Consider the following 17,856-nt stretch of genomic DNA (forward strand, 5'->3'; position numbering starts at 1 on the left):
CTTCAAAAGTGGCGAACAGATGCAAACTTGATCTCAATATTCAAATAAACAAAAAAATTAGAAGGGTGAATATGTAAAAAAAAAATTCAGGCTTTCAAATCATGCAAGATTGAAAGAAACAAGTGAATTGAGTAATTTGTGTAACATTAGCACATAAACCAATCTCATAAATGAAAATCAAATTCATGCTGTGAAGGCTGTGAAGTAGAAATCATGATGCATTACATATGAATTAAGTGGATCTGTGCATTAATGTGAATTTGAAGCTAATGGAAATGTTTAGAAACAAAATTGGATGTTTTAAGAGTTTGAACTCCAAAAAACCACAAATGTAATTTAATTAAGAATTAATCTTTCTTATATTAAAGCGGTAAAGGTTTTCTTTTTTAATCACTAGCCGGTTTTAATGTATGAAACTAGTTTTTATTAAAATTTAAAAATTTATTTTTGCACATGTGTCATGTATCCACATCTGCTAATATAAATGAACCTTTACGTACACTCAAGATGTAGAAAACATTAATCCAAAAATTAATTAAACCTATTATATTACTTATCAATTAACCCATATGAAATCATTTATTCCGTTACAAATTAAGTTTGAATATCTAATCCAGCAATCTTTTTGGACCACTATATCACCAAGTATCAATAAGGACTCATTGAGTTATGGTCTATGTTTTCAGAACCGGACCGAGTATCGACTCGGTCAACCTCAAGGGTCAGGGGTCAATGGGTTCAACCGGATTCGATAGGCGTTGAATCGCATGACGTCATAATTAAAAATTATTTAAAAATTAAAATATTATATGTAAAATACCTAATAACATGTAAATATTAATAAATGTATATTCATATATATTTGATGTTTTAAATATATTTAACAAGAAAATACAAAGAAATTAGAACAATCAAGTAACAATTTATATTATTTAATGAGCATTAACAAGTTTAGAATTAAAATTATGGACTTAATTGAAAAATAATACCAAACTTTAAGAAAATATTGATAAAGTATGAAATATTTGAGGTATATAAATAATTTTTAACAATCTAGGGATCAAAACATAATATTGAAAAAGTTTGAGTTTTTTTTTTGAATGCTATTTGAACCGGAAAAATCCGGTTTTTTCCGGTCAAACCCGATTTTTGACCGAATTTTTACTTACTCGATTTTTAAGCATGATTCGGACCGGACCGGTTCCCGGTTTGACTGCACGGTCCGGTCCGAGTTTTAAAACACAGGTTACAGCTCAATCATCCTGAATAGTCTTTGAGAGTTGACCATCTGAGAAGGGAGCAATTTGATCACCATTTTGGGCGGGCACTGGGCCGGACCGACAGTGGAACCAATAATGGGAAAACAGAATTTGGCAAAAGGAAATCATATTTCAGCTAAGTAAACCACAATCTGTTCACGTTACCAATGCTACATCTTTCATCTCTCTCACATGGCAACATTAACAAAAAGATTCAAGCATACTATTAGGTCACCATCTACAATGGTAAAGAAAAAAAAAAAAAGAAAGAAAGAAAAAGTCTTACTGGCTCATCACAATGTTAATAATACACTTGTTCGAGTCTAGCAAGTTTCATACCTACCAATTTCTTTTTTCGTATTCTTGTTCTTTTTTACTGGAGCAGGAGAGGGGTGGAATTTGTATTGCAGAATGTGAAGGTTTGATGTCAGCTCAGACTGAATAGAAACAATTTGTTAGGGATTAAAATGTTTGGAAATAGTTATGATGAATTTTATTCGAAAGAAACCAATTAAAATGATTAGTACTAATTTCTTGATCACTCTTGGGAACAGATTCTTTGGCTCTAGGATTATGTTTTCATTAAGTATCTTGTGCTTAAGAATGATGGATTATTTCTAGTGGCTGTGGAAGAAATAAGCCGTGTTTTCTTTTGTTGATCTGCCATGTAGCTCTTCTGTGCATATTTTATTTGTTTGGTTTTGCTAGTGCATGCTCTGATCAGGAATCGGGTCCTGTGTTACAAAGAGGATGATGATGATAGCATGTTTTTGGATGCTGTTACGGAGAATCAGTCTTCTTGCTCTTGTCAAAAATTTATTTTTGTGTCCTGTGGTGTAGATTCCAACAAGGCAATGTAGAAATATTTGTAGAATGAACTTAATTTATGCTTTCTGAGTTGGTGCTATACCAAATTTAGCTTTAAGTTTAGCTCAGAAATTATTATTCTGCTATACTGTCTTCACATGCATGGATTTAAGATGCCATTTTGTAAGATGCAATAATAGCTGAAAATTTTCTTTTTTTCTGCATCTTTAGTATTGCATCACTACTTTGGTTAAGATTTTTTTTTTAATTGAGAGTTCTTGGTTAGCAGGGCGAATTTCTCGAAATAATGTTAAAACCAAAAAATATCACAAAAGTAGTGCTGCACAGGATATGTGGATAATATAAGGGTCGATGCAGGTGGAAATATCGGTGCAAAAAAAAAAATCGAAATATTTTTACATTTATTTTCAACTGCTTAACAGTTTTTTAAATTAAGATTTTGGATAGAATTTTTTATTTTAACCGTAGATGGACCGTTGATTAATATATGTCAAAGGTCGTTATTTGAAGGTGAAGAAAACAATTTTTCAAATCCTATTCACGCACATAAAAATTGTAGTGAAGGATTTTTTAATATTTTAATGCCGCACATGGAAAAAATTTGTGAACCGTTGATCCACTTATCAACGGCCCCATATCGGCACAAATTAAATTTGCGGCAATATGAATAATTTTTTTAATTTAGCACAAGTGAAATTTGTGGACCGGTCGACACATTTGTGGTGTTATAAAATTTTTTTAATATTCCGTACATGCGAAATTTGTGAACTATTGATCCACTTGATCAATGGTCCACAAATCGCCGCAAATTACATATGCGAAGATCTGAAATATATTTTTTGTGAAACCGCAAATATCATTTGCGACATTAATTTTCAAATTGTTGATCAAATCATGATCAACGGTCGTAGTTCATAGGTTTTTTTTCATTTTCCGCAAATTTGATTTGCGGCGATAGAAAAATAGTTTTTTTTTAATGCAGCAGCTCTGGACCGTTGATACAAGAGATCAACAATGCCAGCTTCAATTTTAAAAAAAATTTCAGTCAAAGTAGCATTGCAAATCAGTACAATTATTGTATCAAAATAACTTTCTACAATTATTGTATAATGCCGACAGTTTTCTATAAAACTGGCCTTTATTCACTCAAGTGAGAACCCCAACTTCAGACTAACATTTCTATTTTCTTTCTTGCACAATCCTCAATCCAAATCCCTCCTCATCTTCTCCTCTATCTTCTCAAAGTAGCCATTGTTCCGCAGGAAGATTATCTCTCATTATCCTCTGATCAGAAAAGTGATGAATCGAGTGGCATTATCATTTCAATGATGGCATAGATTGAAAAAAGTAGTGAATCGAGTAGCATTGTCATTCGAGTGACGAAAAAAGTGGTGGATCAGAAAAATAATTTTTGAAGAAGTGCAGAATAGTGCTGCCTGTTGTTATAAATGTTAGTTTATTTAAAAGTTTTATTAGTAATTATTTTATAATATTTACAATTATTTTAAGCTATACATATTATGCTGCTGTTTGATTATTCAATCTGAGTGTCAATAGTCCTTAGTAGATGATTATTTACTATTTGTTTTTTAGATTAAATGTGTAATTTGTATTTTGGAAGATTATTTAATCTGTTTATTTTCAGAGGTAAAATTCAGGCAATTGCGCTTTTATTGCTTTCTCAATAGACTCGGGGCACGGGTGCAACCGTCCCTGCCAATTTTAGTCATTATCAACTGCGCGTAACTTTCTTTGTACATCGTGTAACTTTTTTTTCACAGGATGTATTTTCACAACAGATAGTGGTGGGCCCCACACTTGACGCGGAAATCGAGTTACATGGTGTAATCTCAACCGCACAAAATTTTGAGGGTCAATCTTGGCCCTTAACCGTGCAGGGACGGTCATACTGATGACCGTCCCTGCCCCAAATCCTTTCTCAATTACCACGACGTCGTCACAGTGTCGGATGTTAAAGCTCAATCAAAAGCCTAGCAATGCCCAAACCCCTTTTTTAATATAATAATAAAAAAAGAAGCTATTTTGTAAAAAGCGGGTGAGATGATATTATTATTAATTATGAACGATGATATTGTTGTTATTATTGCAACACTTGATTAAGTTAAACTTGATAGTAGTTATATTTGAACATAGAAAAGATATATATTTTTAGAGTAATTAAATACTACCCCATTAAGTAAAAATTTTTGAGCCATGTAGCAAATTTTATTTAGGCAAGTTTAGGGGTATAATTTAGTCAAACTATTTGACTCGAACTTGCACGTAATTTAGTCAAAGGTTCAACTTAGTTGTTGATCAAAGTTACTTGGTGTTGAGTCGAATGTGAGTAGGAAAATTCAAAATTTGAAACTCTTCGTTGACCTTCATAAAATAATTATTTAAATATAATTTTGAAATTATTTTTACAAAATTACATTTTGAAATCAATAATGGTTCACACTTTTTTTTTCAACGGCTCAGTTGAAAGGAGGCAGGAGGAAGTAATTATCTGAGCCAAAAGTAGGCATATTACATTAAAATATCTGAAAAGGAGAAAAGAACTTCCTATAGTTCGACGAATACCTCTGAAAATAATTTTCAACAACCGAGCTTCAGAATTTGCCTCAAAAATCCCAGTAATTAGTTCATTTCAGACCGGAAGACGATGGCGATGATGATGATGAAGACGATGACGATGCAGAGAAGAGCTTCTTCTGCGGCGATTGTTTCCATTGCTCGGTCTCACGGAGCAGCGGCTTCATTAGGTACTCCTGCTCCTGCAGGTTGTACTACTCTTGCATCATTCCTCTCTGCATTCCCAAACCATAAACCCCATTTGGCTTTTTATTCTGCTATTAGTAGTAAATTTAAGAGTTCTTCTGAAAAAGCTCTGAAATTTCAACCTGAATTAAGGAATGATATTAATAATGTCAACAGCCTTGATGATGCTTTGAGCTTGTTCGAGCGGATGGTCCGGATGAGGCCTCTGCCTTCTGTTATTCAATTCAATCAAATGCTGACTTGTATTGTTAAGATGAAGAATCATTATTCTTCAGTTATTTCCCTTTTTAGAGATATGTGTGTCCGGGGCATTCCTGTTGATGAGGCCACCCTTAATATAATGATTAATTGTTGCTGCGTTGTGGGCCGAGTGGATTTAGCTTTTTCTACATTGTCTGGCTTCTTCAAACGTGGTTTTGTTCCTAATGTGGTCACCTTTGGCACTTTACTTAAGGGACTCTTTCGAGAACACAAGGTTCCTGAGGCGCAAGAATTGTTCAAAAAGATAATCAAGGAAAAACTTTGTAAACCCAATGAAACTATGTTGGGCATTGTGATAGATGGGCTCTGTAAGGCAGGAAACACTCAAACAGCGATTAAATTCCTCAGAGCAATGGAAAAACGAGGAAGCCCTTGTAAGCCTACTGCAATTATTTACAATACTGTCATTGACAGCTTGTGCAAGGATAAAATGGTTGATGAAGCTCTTGCCCTCTTACAGGAGATGATTGAAAAGGACATTCCCCGAATGTTGTCACTTACAATTGTTTGATTCAAGGTCTGTGCAACTTAAGCAGATGGAAGGATGTTGACAAGCTCTTTGCTGAGATGAAGGTTCATAATATTGTTCCAGATGTTTTTACTTTCAATATAGTGGTGGATGCACTGTGTAAGGAAGGGCATATAGAAGATGCTGAAGAGGTAGTGCACATCATGGTTCAGCAAGGTCAAAATCCCGACCTGGTCACATACAGTTCCTTAATGGATGGGTACTGTTTACAGAGGCGAATAGATGACGCAAGTAGAGTTTTCAATACCATGGTTGCTAGCGGCCTTACACCCAATCTCCATTGCTATGGTACTCTGATAAATGCCTATTTCAAGGCCAATAAAGTGGAAGCAGCCATGAATCTCTTTCGAGAGATTCAGCATAAAGGTTTAACACCTGATATTGCTGTTTATACCACTGTCTTACAAGGGTTATTTAGTTCAGGAAGGTATCTTGGTGCACTAGAAATTTTCAATGAGATGCAAGCTTCTGGCATGAAGCCTAATTTTCACACTTACTGCGTGATGTTGGATGGGTTATGCAAGACTGGACATATCGATGAATCATTGCAGTTATTCCATGCAATGGAAACTGATGGAACAAATCTACACATAGAAATGTACAATATCATCCTTGATGGGTTGTGCAAAAGCAAGAGGCTCGATAGTGCTCGAGATCTTTTCAACAATCTCTCCCTTAAAGGATTGGACCCTAATGTCATAACATACAACACCATGATTGCTGGCCTGCTTTCAGAAGGTCTGCTCATCGAGGGTAAAGAGCTCATTGAAAAAATGGAAGAGAAGGGTTGCTTGGCAAATAGTGTTACATACAATGTCATTCTGCAAGGACTCCTTAAGGGAGGTCATTATGATGATGCGATGGTCTATCATGAAGAAATGGTCCATAGAGGATTCTTGCTGGATGCATCTACGTTTTCCATTTTACTTGATTTATCTGCTGCGAATCAGAACAATCCTTCTGTGCTATTGTTGATGCTGAAGATTGATCCCGATAGCAAGAAGTTCATGGATGGGGGACAAAGAGGACCTTCACATTAGTTGTAACATGTTGGTCGTGCAGTTTTTTGGCCCCTGATGTTTAATTTGCTGGTAGAAATGTTAATAAGGTTCACATTTGATCCTTTTATCACTTATCATCTTTGTTTAGAGGAGGCCTCTTGGTGATATTTTGTGAAATACCTCAGAGAGCATCGGTCTGGTGGTGAAGCTGCATTCCTTAGGGAAGTTCAATTGTTAGGTGTATCAGTTCACAGACAGTTGGTGCAGTTAATTGGATTTGCACGACTTCTTCTCAAGACTTCTTCTTTATCTTTTCATGGAGAACTTCAATGTGGCATGTCACTTAAGTGGTAAATTGTACAGGCTCTTTTTCTTCATTTTTCATGGGTGTTGGTACTTTAGCTTGCCTTTTATGTTCAGTTCGGATAATTACTATTTGAATTTGTTGAGTGTAAAGAATTAAACATCATCTGCAATGTAGTTTGTGATATTCAATTTCTAGAAAAGTTTCAAGCTGCACTTCTATAATTTTGAGGAAATTTTTTCATGTAAGAATGATAAAATAGTTACTTTTATTTCAATTGCTAAATGGAGCCAAAAGTTCCACCGGTTCAAAAGTGTACAAACTTTCTAGACCAGTTTCTTGCTTTGGATTCATATTTTGATGTCCATAGTCATGGCCATTGATTTTTTTCACAGCATTTGACTGAACCCGAACTTTTTAAGTATGATCCAGCAAAAAGTATTCTGATTGTTTTTCCCTTTAATTTTTAATGCTGTACTAAGTTATATAGACATTTAGTGGAAGTGTAGCAAAAATATCATTCCCTTGCAATAACTTAGAATACTTTATCCCAGAAATTCTCTGTTTTTTTTTCATATATTTCTCCTCATCCATAAATCCGCTTGGCTGTTGATTAACAATAGACATGATTATGGGATTCTTCAATATTAATATTTGGTTGTTCCTAAGTTGCAATAGTAACTAAAGAAAGGTTTTTATTGCAATACTGTACTTCTATTAGGTCACCATCAGCAATGGTCAGGGAAAAAAAAGAGAAAGTTTTACTGGCTCATCCTATCAACCAATTTCTTTTTTCTTGTTCTTTTCTTTGTAGGTGGAGCAGGAGAGGGGTGGAATCTGAATTGCAGTGTGATGATTTGATGTCAGCTCAAACTGGATAGAGACAATTAATCAGGTATTAAAATGTAAGGAAATAGTCATCATGAATTTTATACGAGAGAAATCAGTTAAAGTGGTTAAGACTATTTCTTAATCTCTCTTGGGAACAAATTTGATGGCTCTATAATTTTATGTTGTTAAGTAACCTGTGCTTGAAAGTGATGGATTATTTCTATTGGCTGTGGAAGAAGTAAACTGTCTAGTGACTTATAAACAACATTGAGAAGTGATCTTTTGTTGATCTGCCATATAGCTCTTCCATGCAGATTTTATTTGTATGGCTTTGATACTGCATGCACTAATTTGCAATGGGATCATGTGTTGCAAAGAGAATGACGGTAGCATGTTTTTTGGATGCCATTAAGAAGAATAATTCTTCTTGCTCATGTTGACAACTTAACTTTTGTCCTGTGGTGGAGATTTAAATGAGGCCTTGTAGAAATGTTTGTAGAATGAGTTTAAGAAATGCTTTCTGAGTTAGTATTATTCCAAATTCAGCTTAAGTTTAACTCAGAAAGTATTATTCTTCCATCCTGTGTTCACATGCATGGAGTTAAGCTGTCATTAAATTTGTGATAGTTTAAAAATCAAATTTTCACATCTGAGAGACGATTTAAAAAAAAAAAAAGAAAAAGAAATAGATATTGAAATGAAACCAGAATGCTCCCACCTCTCAATTTGAATGTTGAACTTCAGCAAAACCAGGGCTAGCCCTTATTTTTTTGCTTTTTGGATCTAACTCATCATGCAATCTTATTCAGGTTGTAAGGTATGATAAGAGGTTAAAATCAAGTTTATTCAATTTCACAGAGAACATAATTTCAATTTTAAGTTATTAATATTTAATCTCTTTCTTTCATGATCGGGATATAGCACTCATCGGGGAAAAGCTATATGGTGCCCTGTTATGATTCAATGTCCATTGATTGCTATCTTACTATTTTCAGATGGATGAGTCTAAACCGTAATCACACCTTTCACAACATCAGTTTGTGAGAATTTTAAGGGCAGGTCTTCAAATCACATTGAAAAAGATACTGTCCTGCAGATGACTTAATTATTTGGAAATGATAAAGGTTCTTTTCTAATAGCTTATAATGGAGGATTTCAAATTTTGTGCAACAATATCCAAATTGTAAGATGGGAAAACTAATCTTATTTCTGAATTCAGAAAAAAAAGTTTGTGATAAAAATTTTCTATACTTGGATTTTTCTAGTAGCATCCATTCTCTGTAGCTAGTTTAGTTTTCTGAAGCATTTCATCACAACATTTTTTCCTACTTTATGCAGTAAATTAATATACTGAAAAAAGATACCCACCATAGAATGGAAATATTGAATCCATATCACGAATACTAATCATTATTTATTATTGTTTGTTAAGGTACTATTAGTCACTGAGGTGGAAATGAGAGATATATGTTGCCTTTGCTAGCTATTATTGGGCATAATTTGCGGTGATAACAATGACCTTTCAGTGATTGTAAAATATCTATTTGTGCCCATGATAGACCACAGACCGGGAGAGAAAGGCCTTGATTGACTTAGTAGAAATGAATTTACTTTCATACAGCACATGTCCTGGAGTACTTGCATGAGCATTGCAATACAAAATTGTACACCAAGATTTGAAGGCTGGCAACATCCATCTGGATGATGACTTTGAAGCTTTCTTCAGTGGGTACAAAACTAACACATTAGGACTCAAGTCTGGGGAACTACGGGACACGTTGCCCCTGAATAACTGGAAAGCCTTTGGAGAAGACGGATGTATTCGGATATGGTATGACCCTTGTAGAACTTGTAACCAGTCAGTGTGCAATGGATTTCTGGTTGAAGAGGAGGATGTAATATTGCTAGATAAGGTGAGTTATTCCATTCTTTCTTGAAATTCAGACAGACTCGTACTGCAAATGGCTATAACTCAGGGTTTTATATTACTGATATAGTCTTCTATGCATTAATGAAATGGGTAAATGCCTTGATTAGTGGTGATGGAATATTTTGACTAGCGTAATTCATCTATTTATATAGCTTATTTGTCAAGGTTTTACACTATATTTCTTGTGTCGAAGTGTTATCAATACTCGTGTAATAGCAAACTAATCTTTGTCTTTGGCAGACTTCGTTTCCTTCTTAATTGGTTGGTAGGTCTTGTTTCTGGAGTTACCTGTCTCTAGTTTCAATCCTGAATAGAAGTTTCTCGTAGTGTTTGGGTCTTTATCTTGCACCCAAACACTTGCCGACTTACTGCTTATATCTACTGTGGCTGCTATGATTTGTACAAAAAGAGAGCATACAAGAGAGAACCTCTGTGGGCAAGAACTGGGTTGCATTTCAAGGAAACCCCGATCTAGATGAACTTTCATTTAACATCCCATCCAAAGCCAACTTTAATTTAAAAGAGCTTTATCCTGCCATCTATTGGATTGTGATGCTAGACCAAACCATTTGGGGATTAAATTTGAATTTGGTTGGATGTTGAACCAAGTTAATCTGAATCGAGGCTGGAATGGATGTCCAATGCCTTATCGAAGAACTTGAGCCATCCTATGATTTATCTTCAGTAGAACCACCAATATCACACCACCTCCTCCGCAATTGCCTAAGTTTTCGCTTGATTGGGTTTTCTCAAAAATGCAACTCGATGTTTTATTTTTGCTGTATGCCACGTTGTGTATATTTGATGCAGTAGTTTCTTCCTTTCAGCATTTAGTTCTCCAAAAGGATCACCTTACACAACCTTTGGGATTCACATCATTCGTGGCTGTAGCTCTAGAGTGTATGAAGTATTACACCATTTAGTAGTTTATTTCTTTGCCAATTATGAGTTCTGGGATCATTTTGGTTTTATCTTCTACTTTTGAGGAATAAACATCTTCTACAAGAAAATTGGCACCCCTGGCCACCTAACCAAAAAACCTTGTCGCTCTACCTGTTGGTCAGTACACCCTGGATGTGTTCTGGTTTTGCCTCCTATAAATAACAGGAGAATCATTGAATGTTTAGCATAGCACACTCTTATGAATTGCTTTTGGTACTGCAGCACTACTTTCTAAGTTCTTGTTAAATTGACAAATGCTAAGTGTTGGTATATGATTTGTGTCCTGCAAATATTATGCCGGGCTAGCTCGAAAAAATTCGAAGAATTCTTTTCCACAGAAACTCGTTAAAATTCACACTAGCATAAAGCAACTCTAATGATTATGTCTTAAGGTCATTTAATCTCTCATTTGAATTGATAGGAAGTTTTGTCTGCATTTTGGTCAATTTGTCAGCTATTAGATAGATGACTAGCTAAAACCTATTGTGAATTATAAGATGTGCTAGAAAGAGATCAGAATCCTAAAATTAGAAAAACTGATGAAAGTGTTTGGGTAAAAAAGTTTGTTGAGGGACTCTCCTTGTACCTATTCCGGATGTAGATAGCCTCAGTTGATGCTGTGTGACTCCTTGCTGTGTCAGGCAAATAAATATGTTTAAATCAGTCAATAAGTTGCTCATGGTTGGATTCTGTCCTTGCAAACTCTCTGTTTCCATGTAAGTTTGCATATTTGTGCAGGTGTGAAATTAACGGGGCATGATGTTGAGTATCCATGTACTTGTGATCTATCTCCACATCAAGAAGTTGCTGAGAGAGAGAGAGCTCCAGGATGGCCTTGACAAAATCTTGCATGCTTTTGATGCCAAAGATGTTGATACAATCTCAAAAGAAAGAGTATTACTTTCTTATAAAAGGACAAAGGCTTAACTATTTATTTAAACTTAATTAGGAAATAACGAGATAAAAAATAGTCGTTCATCATAAAATTTATGCTATTTCAAAATAAGTACTATTCCCTTACACTTGTAGCTTTTCAAAACTCTCTTAGGTTTATAACTTTTAAGAACTAATGAACAAAAGATAAATGTTTTATCAAGGTTTATTGCATATCTGAATTTGTTTGTTTTGGCCAAACACTGTATTTTTGTAAGATATTCTTTCAAAATAACTCTTCCAAAACTACAAATGAACATCCAAAACTACCTAAATTTTCCCAAAAAAAAAACACACACACACACACACACACACCAAAAAAAAATGTTCCAAAATATCCAATCACCCACGCATCAACATCTCTTTCCTTATCAACAACCAATCCCACCTCTCTCCCCTATTTGGACACCTATCTCCTCCCTCCCCATCAATTGCCCTACTAGTCTCCATCACATCTCACTCCTCTTAACCCTCTTCTCTCAATGCATCTCACTCCTCCTAACGCTCTTCTCGGGACCTATAACCTGTCATCTACCACCTCCTCCTTTCCTACACTTGCCATCACTCTTATTGTCTCTCTCTCTGAATTTCATATGATAGTCAAGCATATTTTGAGAGACATGCTTGATTGAATAGAATTTATAGCAATTTTTTTTTTGGATTTTATCAATTTCATATTATAATAAGTTAATCATAATTTGAATTTCATTCTCTAATCTCAATCAAATGTTGTAATTTTCTTACTCTTGTAACAACCAATGTATCTGTCAAACTAACATTTGTATTAGTTTCAATGTAATTAAAATTCATATTAATTGCTTATGGAATTTCTCTATTATAACTTCATATATTTGCAATTCCTTTTAAACAAATAAAAACAAAGAAACTATTTTAGGAAGAAAATTATCTTCATGATTATTTAGAGAATTGAAAATTCAGAATTATGTATTATATCTATCTGTCTATCTATTTATCTATTACTGTATAATATAATTGTGTTTCTTCCCTTTTTTGTAATGCCTAATATACCGTTTTGTTGGAAAAATATTTGGGATAAAAATGTTTATTGAATACTTGATTTTTACAAAAGTACAATGCCTATATTTATAGGCTACCCAGTATGAACTTAGACACCTAGAATAAATGAACCTAGACTAATATTATACAAGGTAAGATTCTAATTGATACAACAAAATATTTTGTTTACATTAACATCCTCTCAAACTTAAGGTAGTTGCAAGGAAACCAAATTGAGTTTGCACACAAGATCATGGAAACGACTGAGAGATGGTGCTTTTGTGCAGAGATAAGCAATTTGGTCCGATGAACAAATGAAGGATAGACTCAAAATATCACGGACAAGGTATTGCCACACAAAATGACAATTAATCTCGATGTATTTGGGGCACTCATGGAAAGCATCATTATGTGCGATCATAATAAATGGTAATAGGAGAAGAATGCATAACACCCATGTCTTCAAGCAACCAACAAAGCTAGAAGTATCAGTTAGAGCTCAATGTTCAGCTTCAAAACTAGAGCAGACAGTGACTGATTATTTTTTGCTATGCCAAAAAATTAAAGAATCACCAAAAAAAAAAAAAACAAAAACTAATAGTAGAACGATGATTAGTAGGGTTGCAAGCCTAAACAGCATCAAAGTAGGCACGGAGTTCAAAAGATGAATGGGTCAAAAAATGAAGTCCATGAAAATGGGTGCCTTTGACATAGTGAAGAATTCTAAGAATTGCAGCGTGAGCAAAACAAGGAGCACTCATGAATTGACTGACAATATGAACGGCATAAGCAATATCATGTTGGATAACAGTTAGATAGACGAGACTACCAACTAGACGACCATATTGTGTAGGATCATCCAACAATGTGCCATCATGGGAGAAAGATGAGTATTCGTTTTTCGGGGCGTCACAGACAGGCGTTCCGCGGATACCCTTGGGTTCACCCTTGGGAGAAGTGGGGCGTCACAGTTGGTATTAGAACTTAGGTTTCAGATCTTTGTCGAGAGTCCTAGGTTTAAAAGTTTAGGATGCCGGACTGTGGGATTTGATTGTGTATTGTGTGCAATGTGATCTTGGTGCTTGAGGTTGTAGCACCATTTTTGCTCAAAAAATACTATAAGACTTTACTCTTTAAGTTAAGTTGGAAGTGAGTCAAGATTAGAAATTTAAATAGCCATTTGGTGAGTTTAAGGGTTAGAAACCTTGCTTCCTCCATTATTTTGCTTGCCGAACTTTCCGAAAGAAAGGTTGAATCAGTTGAACAATTTTGGACTCCACTTTGAACTTGAAAATGAGACATCTATTACATTCCGTTTGGTTTGACTTATTACCCTAACTTGTATAAGAACTTTCACCTTGAATCTAGTGAGGAGGCTAAGAATTTAAAAAGTCGCTTAGGTTTTTGGATGGAATTTGGAATTTATAATGATTTGAATGATGTGGCTTGGTATCATAGATTGTTCTAGTTTTGTCCCTAACTAGGCTTATGATTTTTCTTTTGATCCTGCCTAGAATAGTAGGGATGGGGCTCGCCGTGAGGCCTTTTGTATTTTGCCTATATGCATTCCTACATTTGTGGCACTTAGTTGTCTATGACCTGTATTTGATATTATTAACTCGTTGTATGCATATTGACATGTGACATGACTTCTAGCTTATGTGTGACAGCCCCACATCACCCTAAGGTGAACCAAAGGGTTCGGCGGACCGCCTGCCTGGCTCTCGCCAGGACTACGGAGTCGAATCACACAAACCCGATATAGCGCACAAACGAATCCCCAAGAGAACAATCAATCGAAGACTACTAAGTTGAGAAGCATGAGTTCTACACCGTAAGATACCATCTCAAATGAATACACTTAATGTACATGATAAAACACTTGTATACATACATCGAAAACTTTACAACTAAAAGCGGGATACTTCATTCAAAGACACTTAGTGTTTTGAATACACAAGAGCTAACAAAAGAACATTTACACCAGCTCAACCCTTTTTCTCAAAATCACGGTTCAAAGTGTGGTTCCCTGTAATGAAAACAAAGATAATGGGAAGGGGGTGAGATTACGCTCAATGAGGTACCAAAATAATAGCAAGTAAGAATCATGGAACTTCATATTCAATTAGTCACATATGCAAATCAAATAAAGAAATGAACAACACCATAGATAGAAAGGATATGGGTGGCTCTCAGGAGCCAAATTCCCATTTGCTTCACCGAAACTTGATCAAATAATAGTTGACACTCCGTTAACTTTCAAATAAAGTAACCAGTCCAGTCCAGTAGAGCACCACTTTACACCAAAATGCCGTTCACCACACATACCCCTTACCGGGCCCGAACACCTCAACAGAAACAGAAGTGGTAATACTCGAGTATACTGGAATCAAGAGTCTCAATATCCAAAGATTCCCAGAAACAGACTACCGTGGTTCGTTATCTAATCGACCAGGCCCTTGCCGGCCCGACTCGAGTAACTAGCCACAGGTGTTGAGCTCAGAGGTCACAGAAAGGTCATTGGATATCAGCCTCCAAACGACGTCCGGACAGACTCAGATACAGATAACAGATTACACACAGTAAATAGGCATACAGACAGACAAGAGAACAAGTGTGATAAAGTACACCCTCATCTCAAACAGAATAAATAGATAGTACAGTCATTCAAATCACAGATTGCAGGTGCAGAAACCAAGTGAAGCAACAAATGAGGGGAGTGGTACACTCACCAGTTCAAGTAAAACAAATTCAAACGTTCCCCCCCGGAAGTACTTCCTGGATCACCAGCACGTCCTAAAATGATCAAAATAAAACAATTATGGTTCCTATGGAAATGACATTCACAAATGAAACTTAACTATGAGTCGTATGCCTAACCAAACGAACTACGAATGCAAGGGTGCAAAAGTGTGATTTTGGAACGAAATGGTAACGAGAGGACCTAGGGCTTGAACGACCCAAAAGTCCTTCATTTCTACCAAAAAGGCAACTCAACTTAAAGGGACCAAACGGCCTAGAAAATTGGACAGCATCTCCCTTAAATCAACACACCTTTCGGCATAGCAACCACAACTAAAGCTACACTTATCGGATTGAAACGAATTTTATGGAGTTTTGAAGCCAAGACATATACCTACATTTCTTATGAAGACCTCCTATGCCAAATCATGCATTTTCATGGTCAAAAATGAAAATCCCCACGAAAACAGAAATCTGTCTGCGAAACAGGGCTCATGGACAGTCAAGGGTATTTTTGTCTTTTCACATGTTACAGTACTCGGATTACATTGAAAATTTCAGGCATCTATAAAACATTATTTCCTACAACTTTCAAGTTTTAACCTAAGGCTGATTCGGCCTCCATCATGGCCGAACAGAACCGGGCAGAACAGGGTAAGATGAAACCCTAAATTGGAATTTCCGCACCAAACCAGAAATTTTCCGCAACCAATTATATCCAACATATACAAGCTCCATTTTACACTATAACAAGCTATCATCCCATGACTAAACAGTAATTATTATATAAAAACAGAAAAATCACTAATAAATAAAAAAATCCATCAAAACTCCACTTTCAACCATAAAACCTACCACAAATCAACATATTTAGCCACTAAGCCACTAATTTAACATTATCAAGAACAAAGGAAGAATTTCTTAACAACTCACCTCAAAAACTCAAGAAAGCTAGCAACTTAGGTCTTCCCTTTTCAAAACAACTCCACCAACCTCTTTAATCCTTCATGGAGTGATTTGAGATGTTAATGGTTGGAACTCAAGATTTGGGTTTGGATTTGAAGAAACAAGATGAAGTTTTCCTCTCTTTTCTCTCCTTAAAGGTTCGGCCAAGCTTCATGAAGAAATGGGATATTTTTGGTCAAATTTTTGGTATTTAGTAAAGGTAAGAAAGCTAGGTCAAAGTCCAAGTTCCAATAGTTTTGTGACAAGTGGCCTTTTAGGGTTTCAATCCTATCCTTTTGTCTACCAATGGTAATTTATCTAGCTAACCTCTAATTGTATCCTAACACCTTGTAAAATAATATCACTTGATACAAAACTCCAACAAGTTGTCAAAAATATATCGCATTTATCGCACTAGTGGGTCCCACTTCAAACTTATCATGAACTAACTTAAACTAGGAAAATGATTTAAAAACTCTATTCACTTATAAAATCTCTGAAAAAATTGAAATAGTAGGGTATAATGAAGAAAAATGCAGGCGAGGAAATAATATAAAATTAGGGGAAATTTACGGGTCCTCGCATTATGCAAATAGCTAGGCTTTGATTTAAAGTGTTCTTGCAATGTGTACATGTTTTTCAATTCATGCGCTTATACTTTCCACTTTTATTATGCGTTTAGAATCTTGCTAAATGGATCGATGAGGACGTGGACGGGGGCGTGGGCGTGGGCTTCGACAACCCTGCACCCCCGAGAGAGGTGAGGGATCCACGACTGGACCAAACCAAAACCCTAGAAATGAAGAAAGTGACCAAGTGGTTATGGCCATTAACCGCATGACCGATATTCTTGAGCGCTTAGCTGAGCGCCAAGGACCTGAACTAGTCAACCAACCTAGGAACCAAGAGAGGGGCGAGGATAAAACCCTAGAGCGATTCTTGAAATTCACTCCACCTAAGTTCCATGGAGGGTCTGATCCCGAGGTAGCGGAAAATTGGTTTGAAAGGATGGTTGATATTTTTGCTGCTTTAGATTATACCGAGGAAAGGCAAGTGAATTTTACCGTTTTCCAATTTGAGGGGGCGGCACGCTCATGGTGGAATGTTGTTAGTGCAAAGTGGGAAAGAGAACAAACCCCTTGGACTTGGATAAACCTTGGGAGGGAATTTAATGTCAAGTTCCTCCCGCCAATTATACAAGAAAAGAGGGAAGATGACTTTATTAAGTTGAAACAAGGATTATTAAGTGTGGCTAAATATGAGGAGCGGTTCACCAAACTTTTCAAATTTACCCCTGAACTTGTAGTTACCGAACGAAAAAGGATAAGGAAGTTTATTCAGGGGTTAAATGTAGAAATCCAAGAATCCCTAGCAGCAGCCCAGATTACCACTTTTACGGATGCCTTGGATAAGGCACGAAGGGTAGAAAGTGCTAAATCTCAATCTAAGGCTTTTCATACTAGAAAGAGGGGGTAACCCAAGCGATACTCCTAAACAGTCCGAGAGATCTACCCAACCCCTTAAAATGGGAAAAGGGGCTGGAGGAGTGAAGA

At 35.8% G+C, this 17,856-nt stretch overlaps 1 pseudogene; it reads left to right on the forward strand.

Moving 5' to 3' along the window:
- The first annotated feature begins 5,044 nt into the window (after positions 1-5,044).
- LOC113777589 lies at positions 5,045-10,136 on the forward strand (annotated as a pseudogene).
- The last annotated feature ends 7,720 nt before the right edge of the window (positions 10,137-17,856 follow it).

The sequence above is a fragment of the Coffea eugenioides genome, chromosome 7 (genome assembly GCF_003713205.1).
Source record: "Coffea eugenioides isolate CCC68of chromosome 7, Ceug_1.0, whole genome shotgun sequence".
Classification (NCBI taxonomy): domain Eukaryota; kingdom Viridiplantae; phylum Streptophyta; class Magnoliopsida; order Gentianales; family Rubiaceae; genus Coffea; species Coffea eugenioides.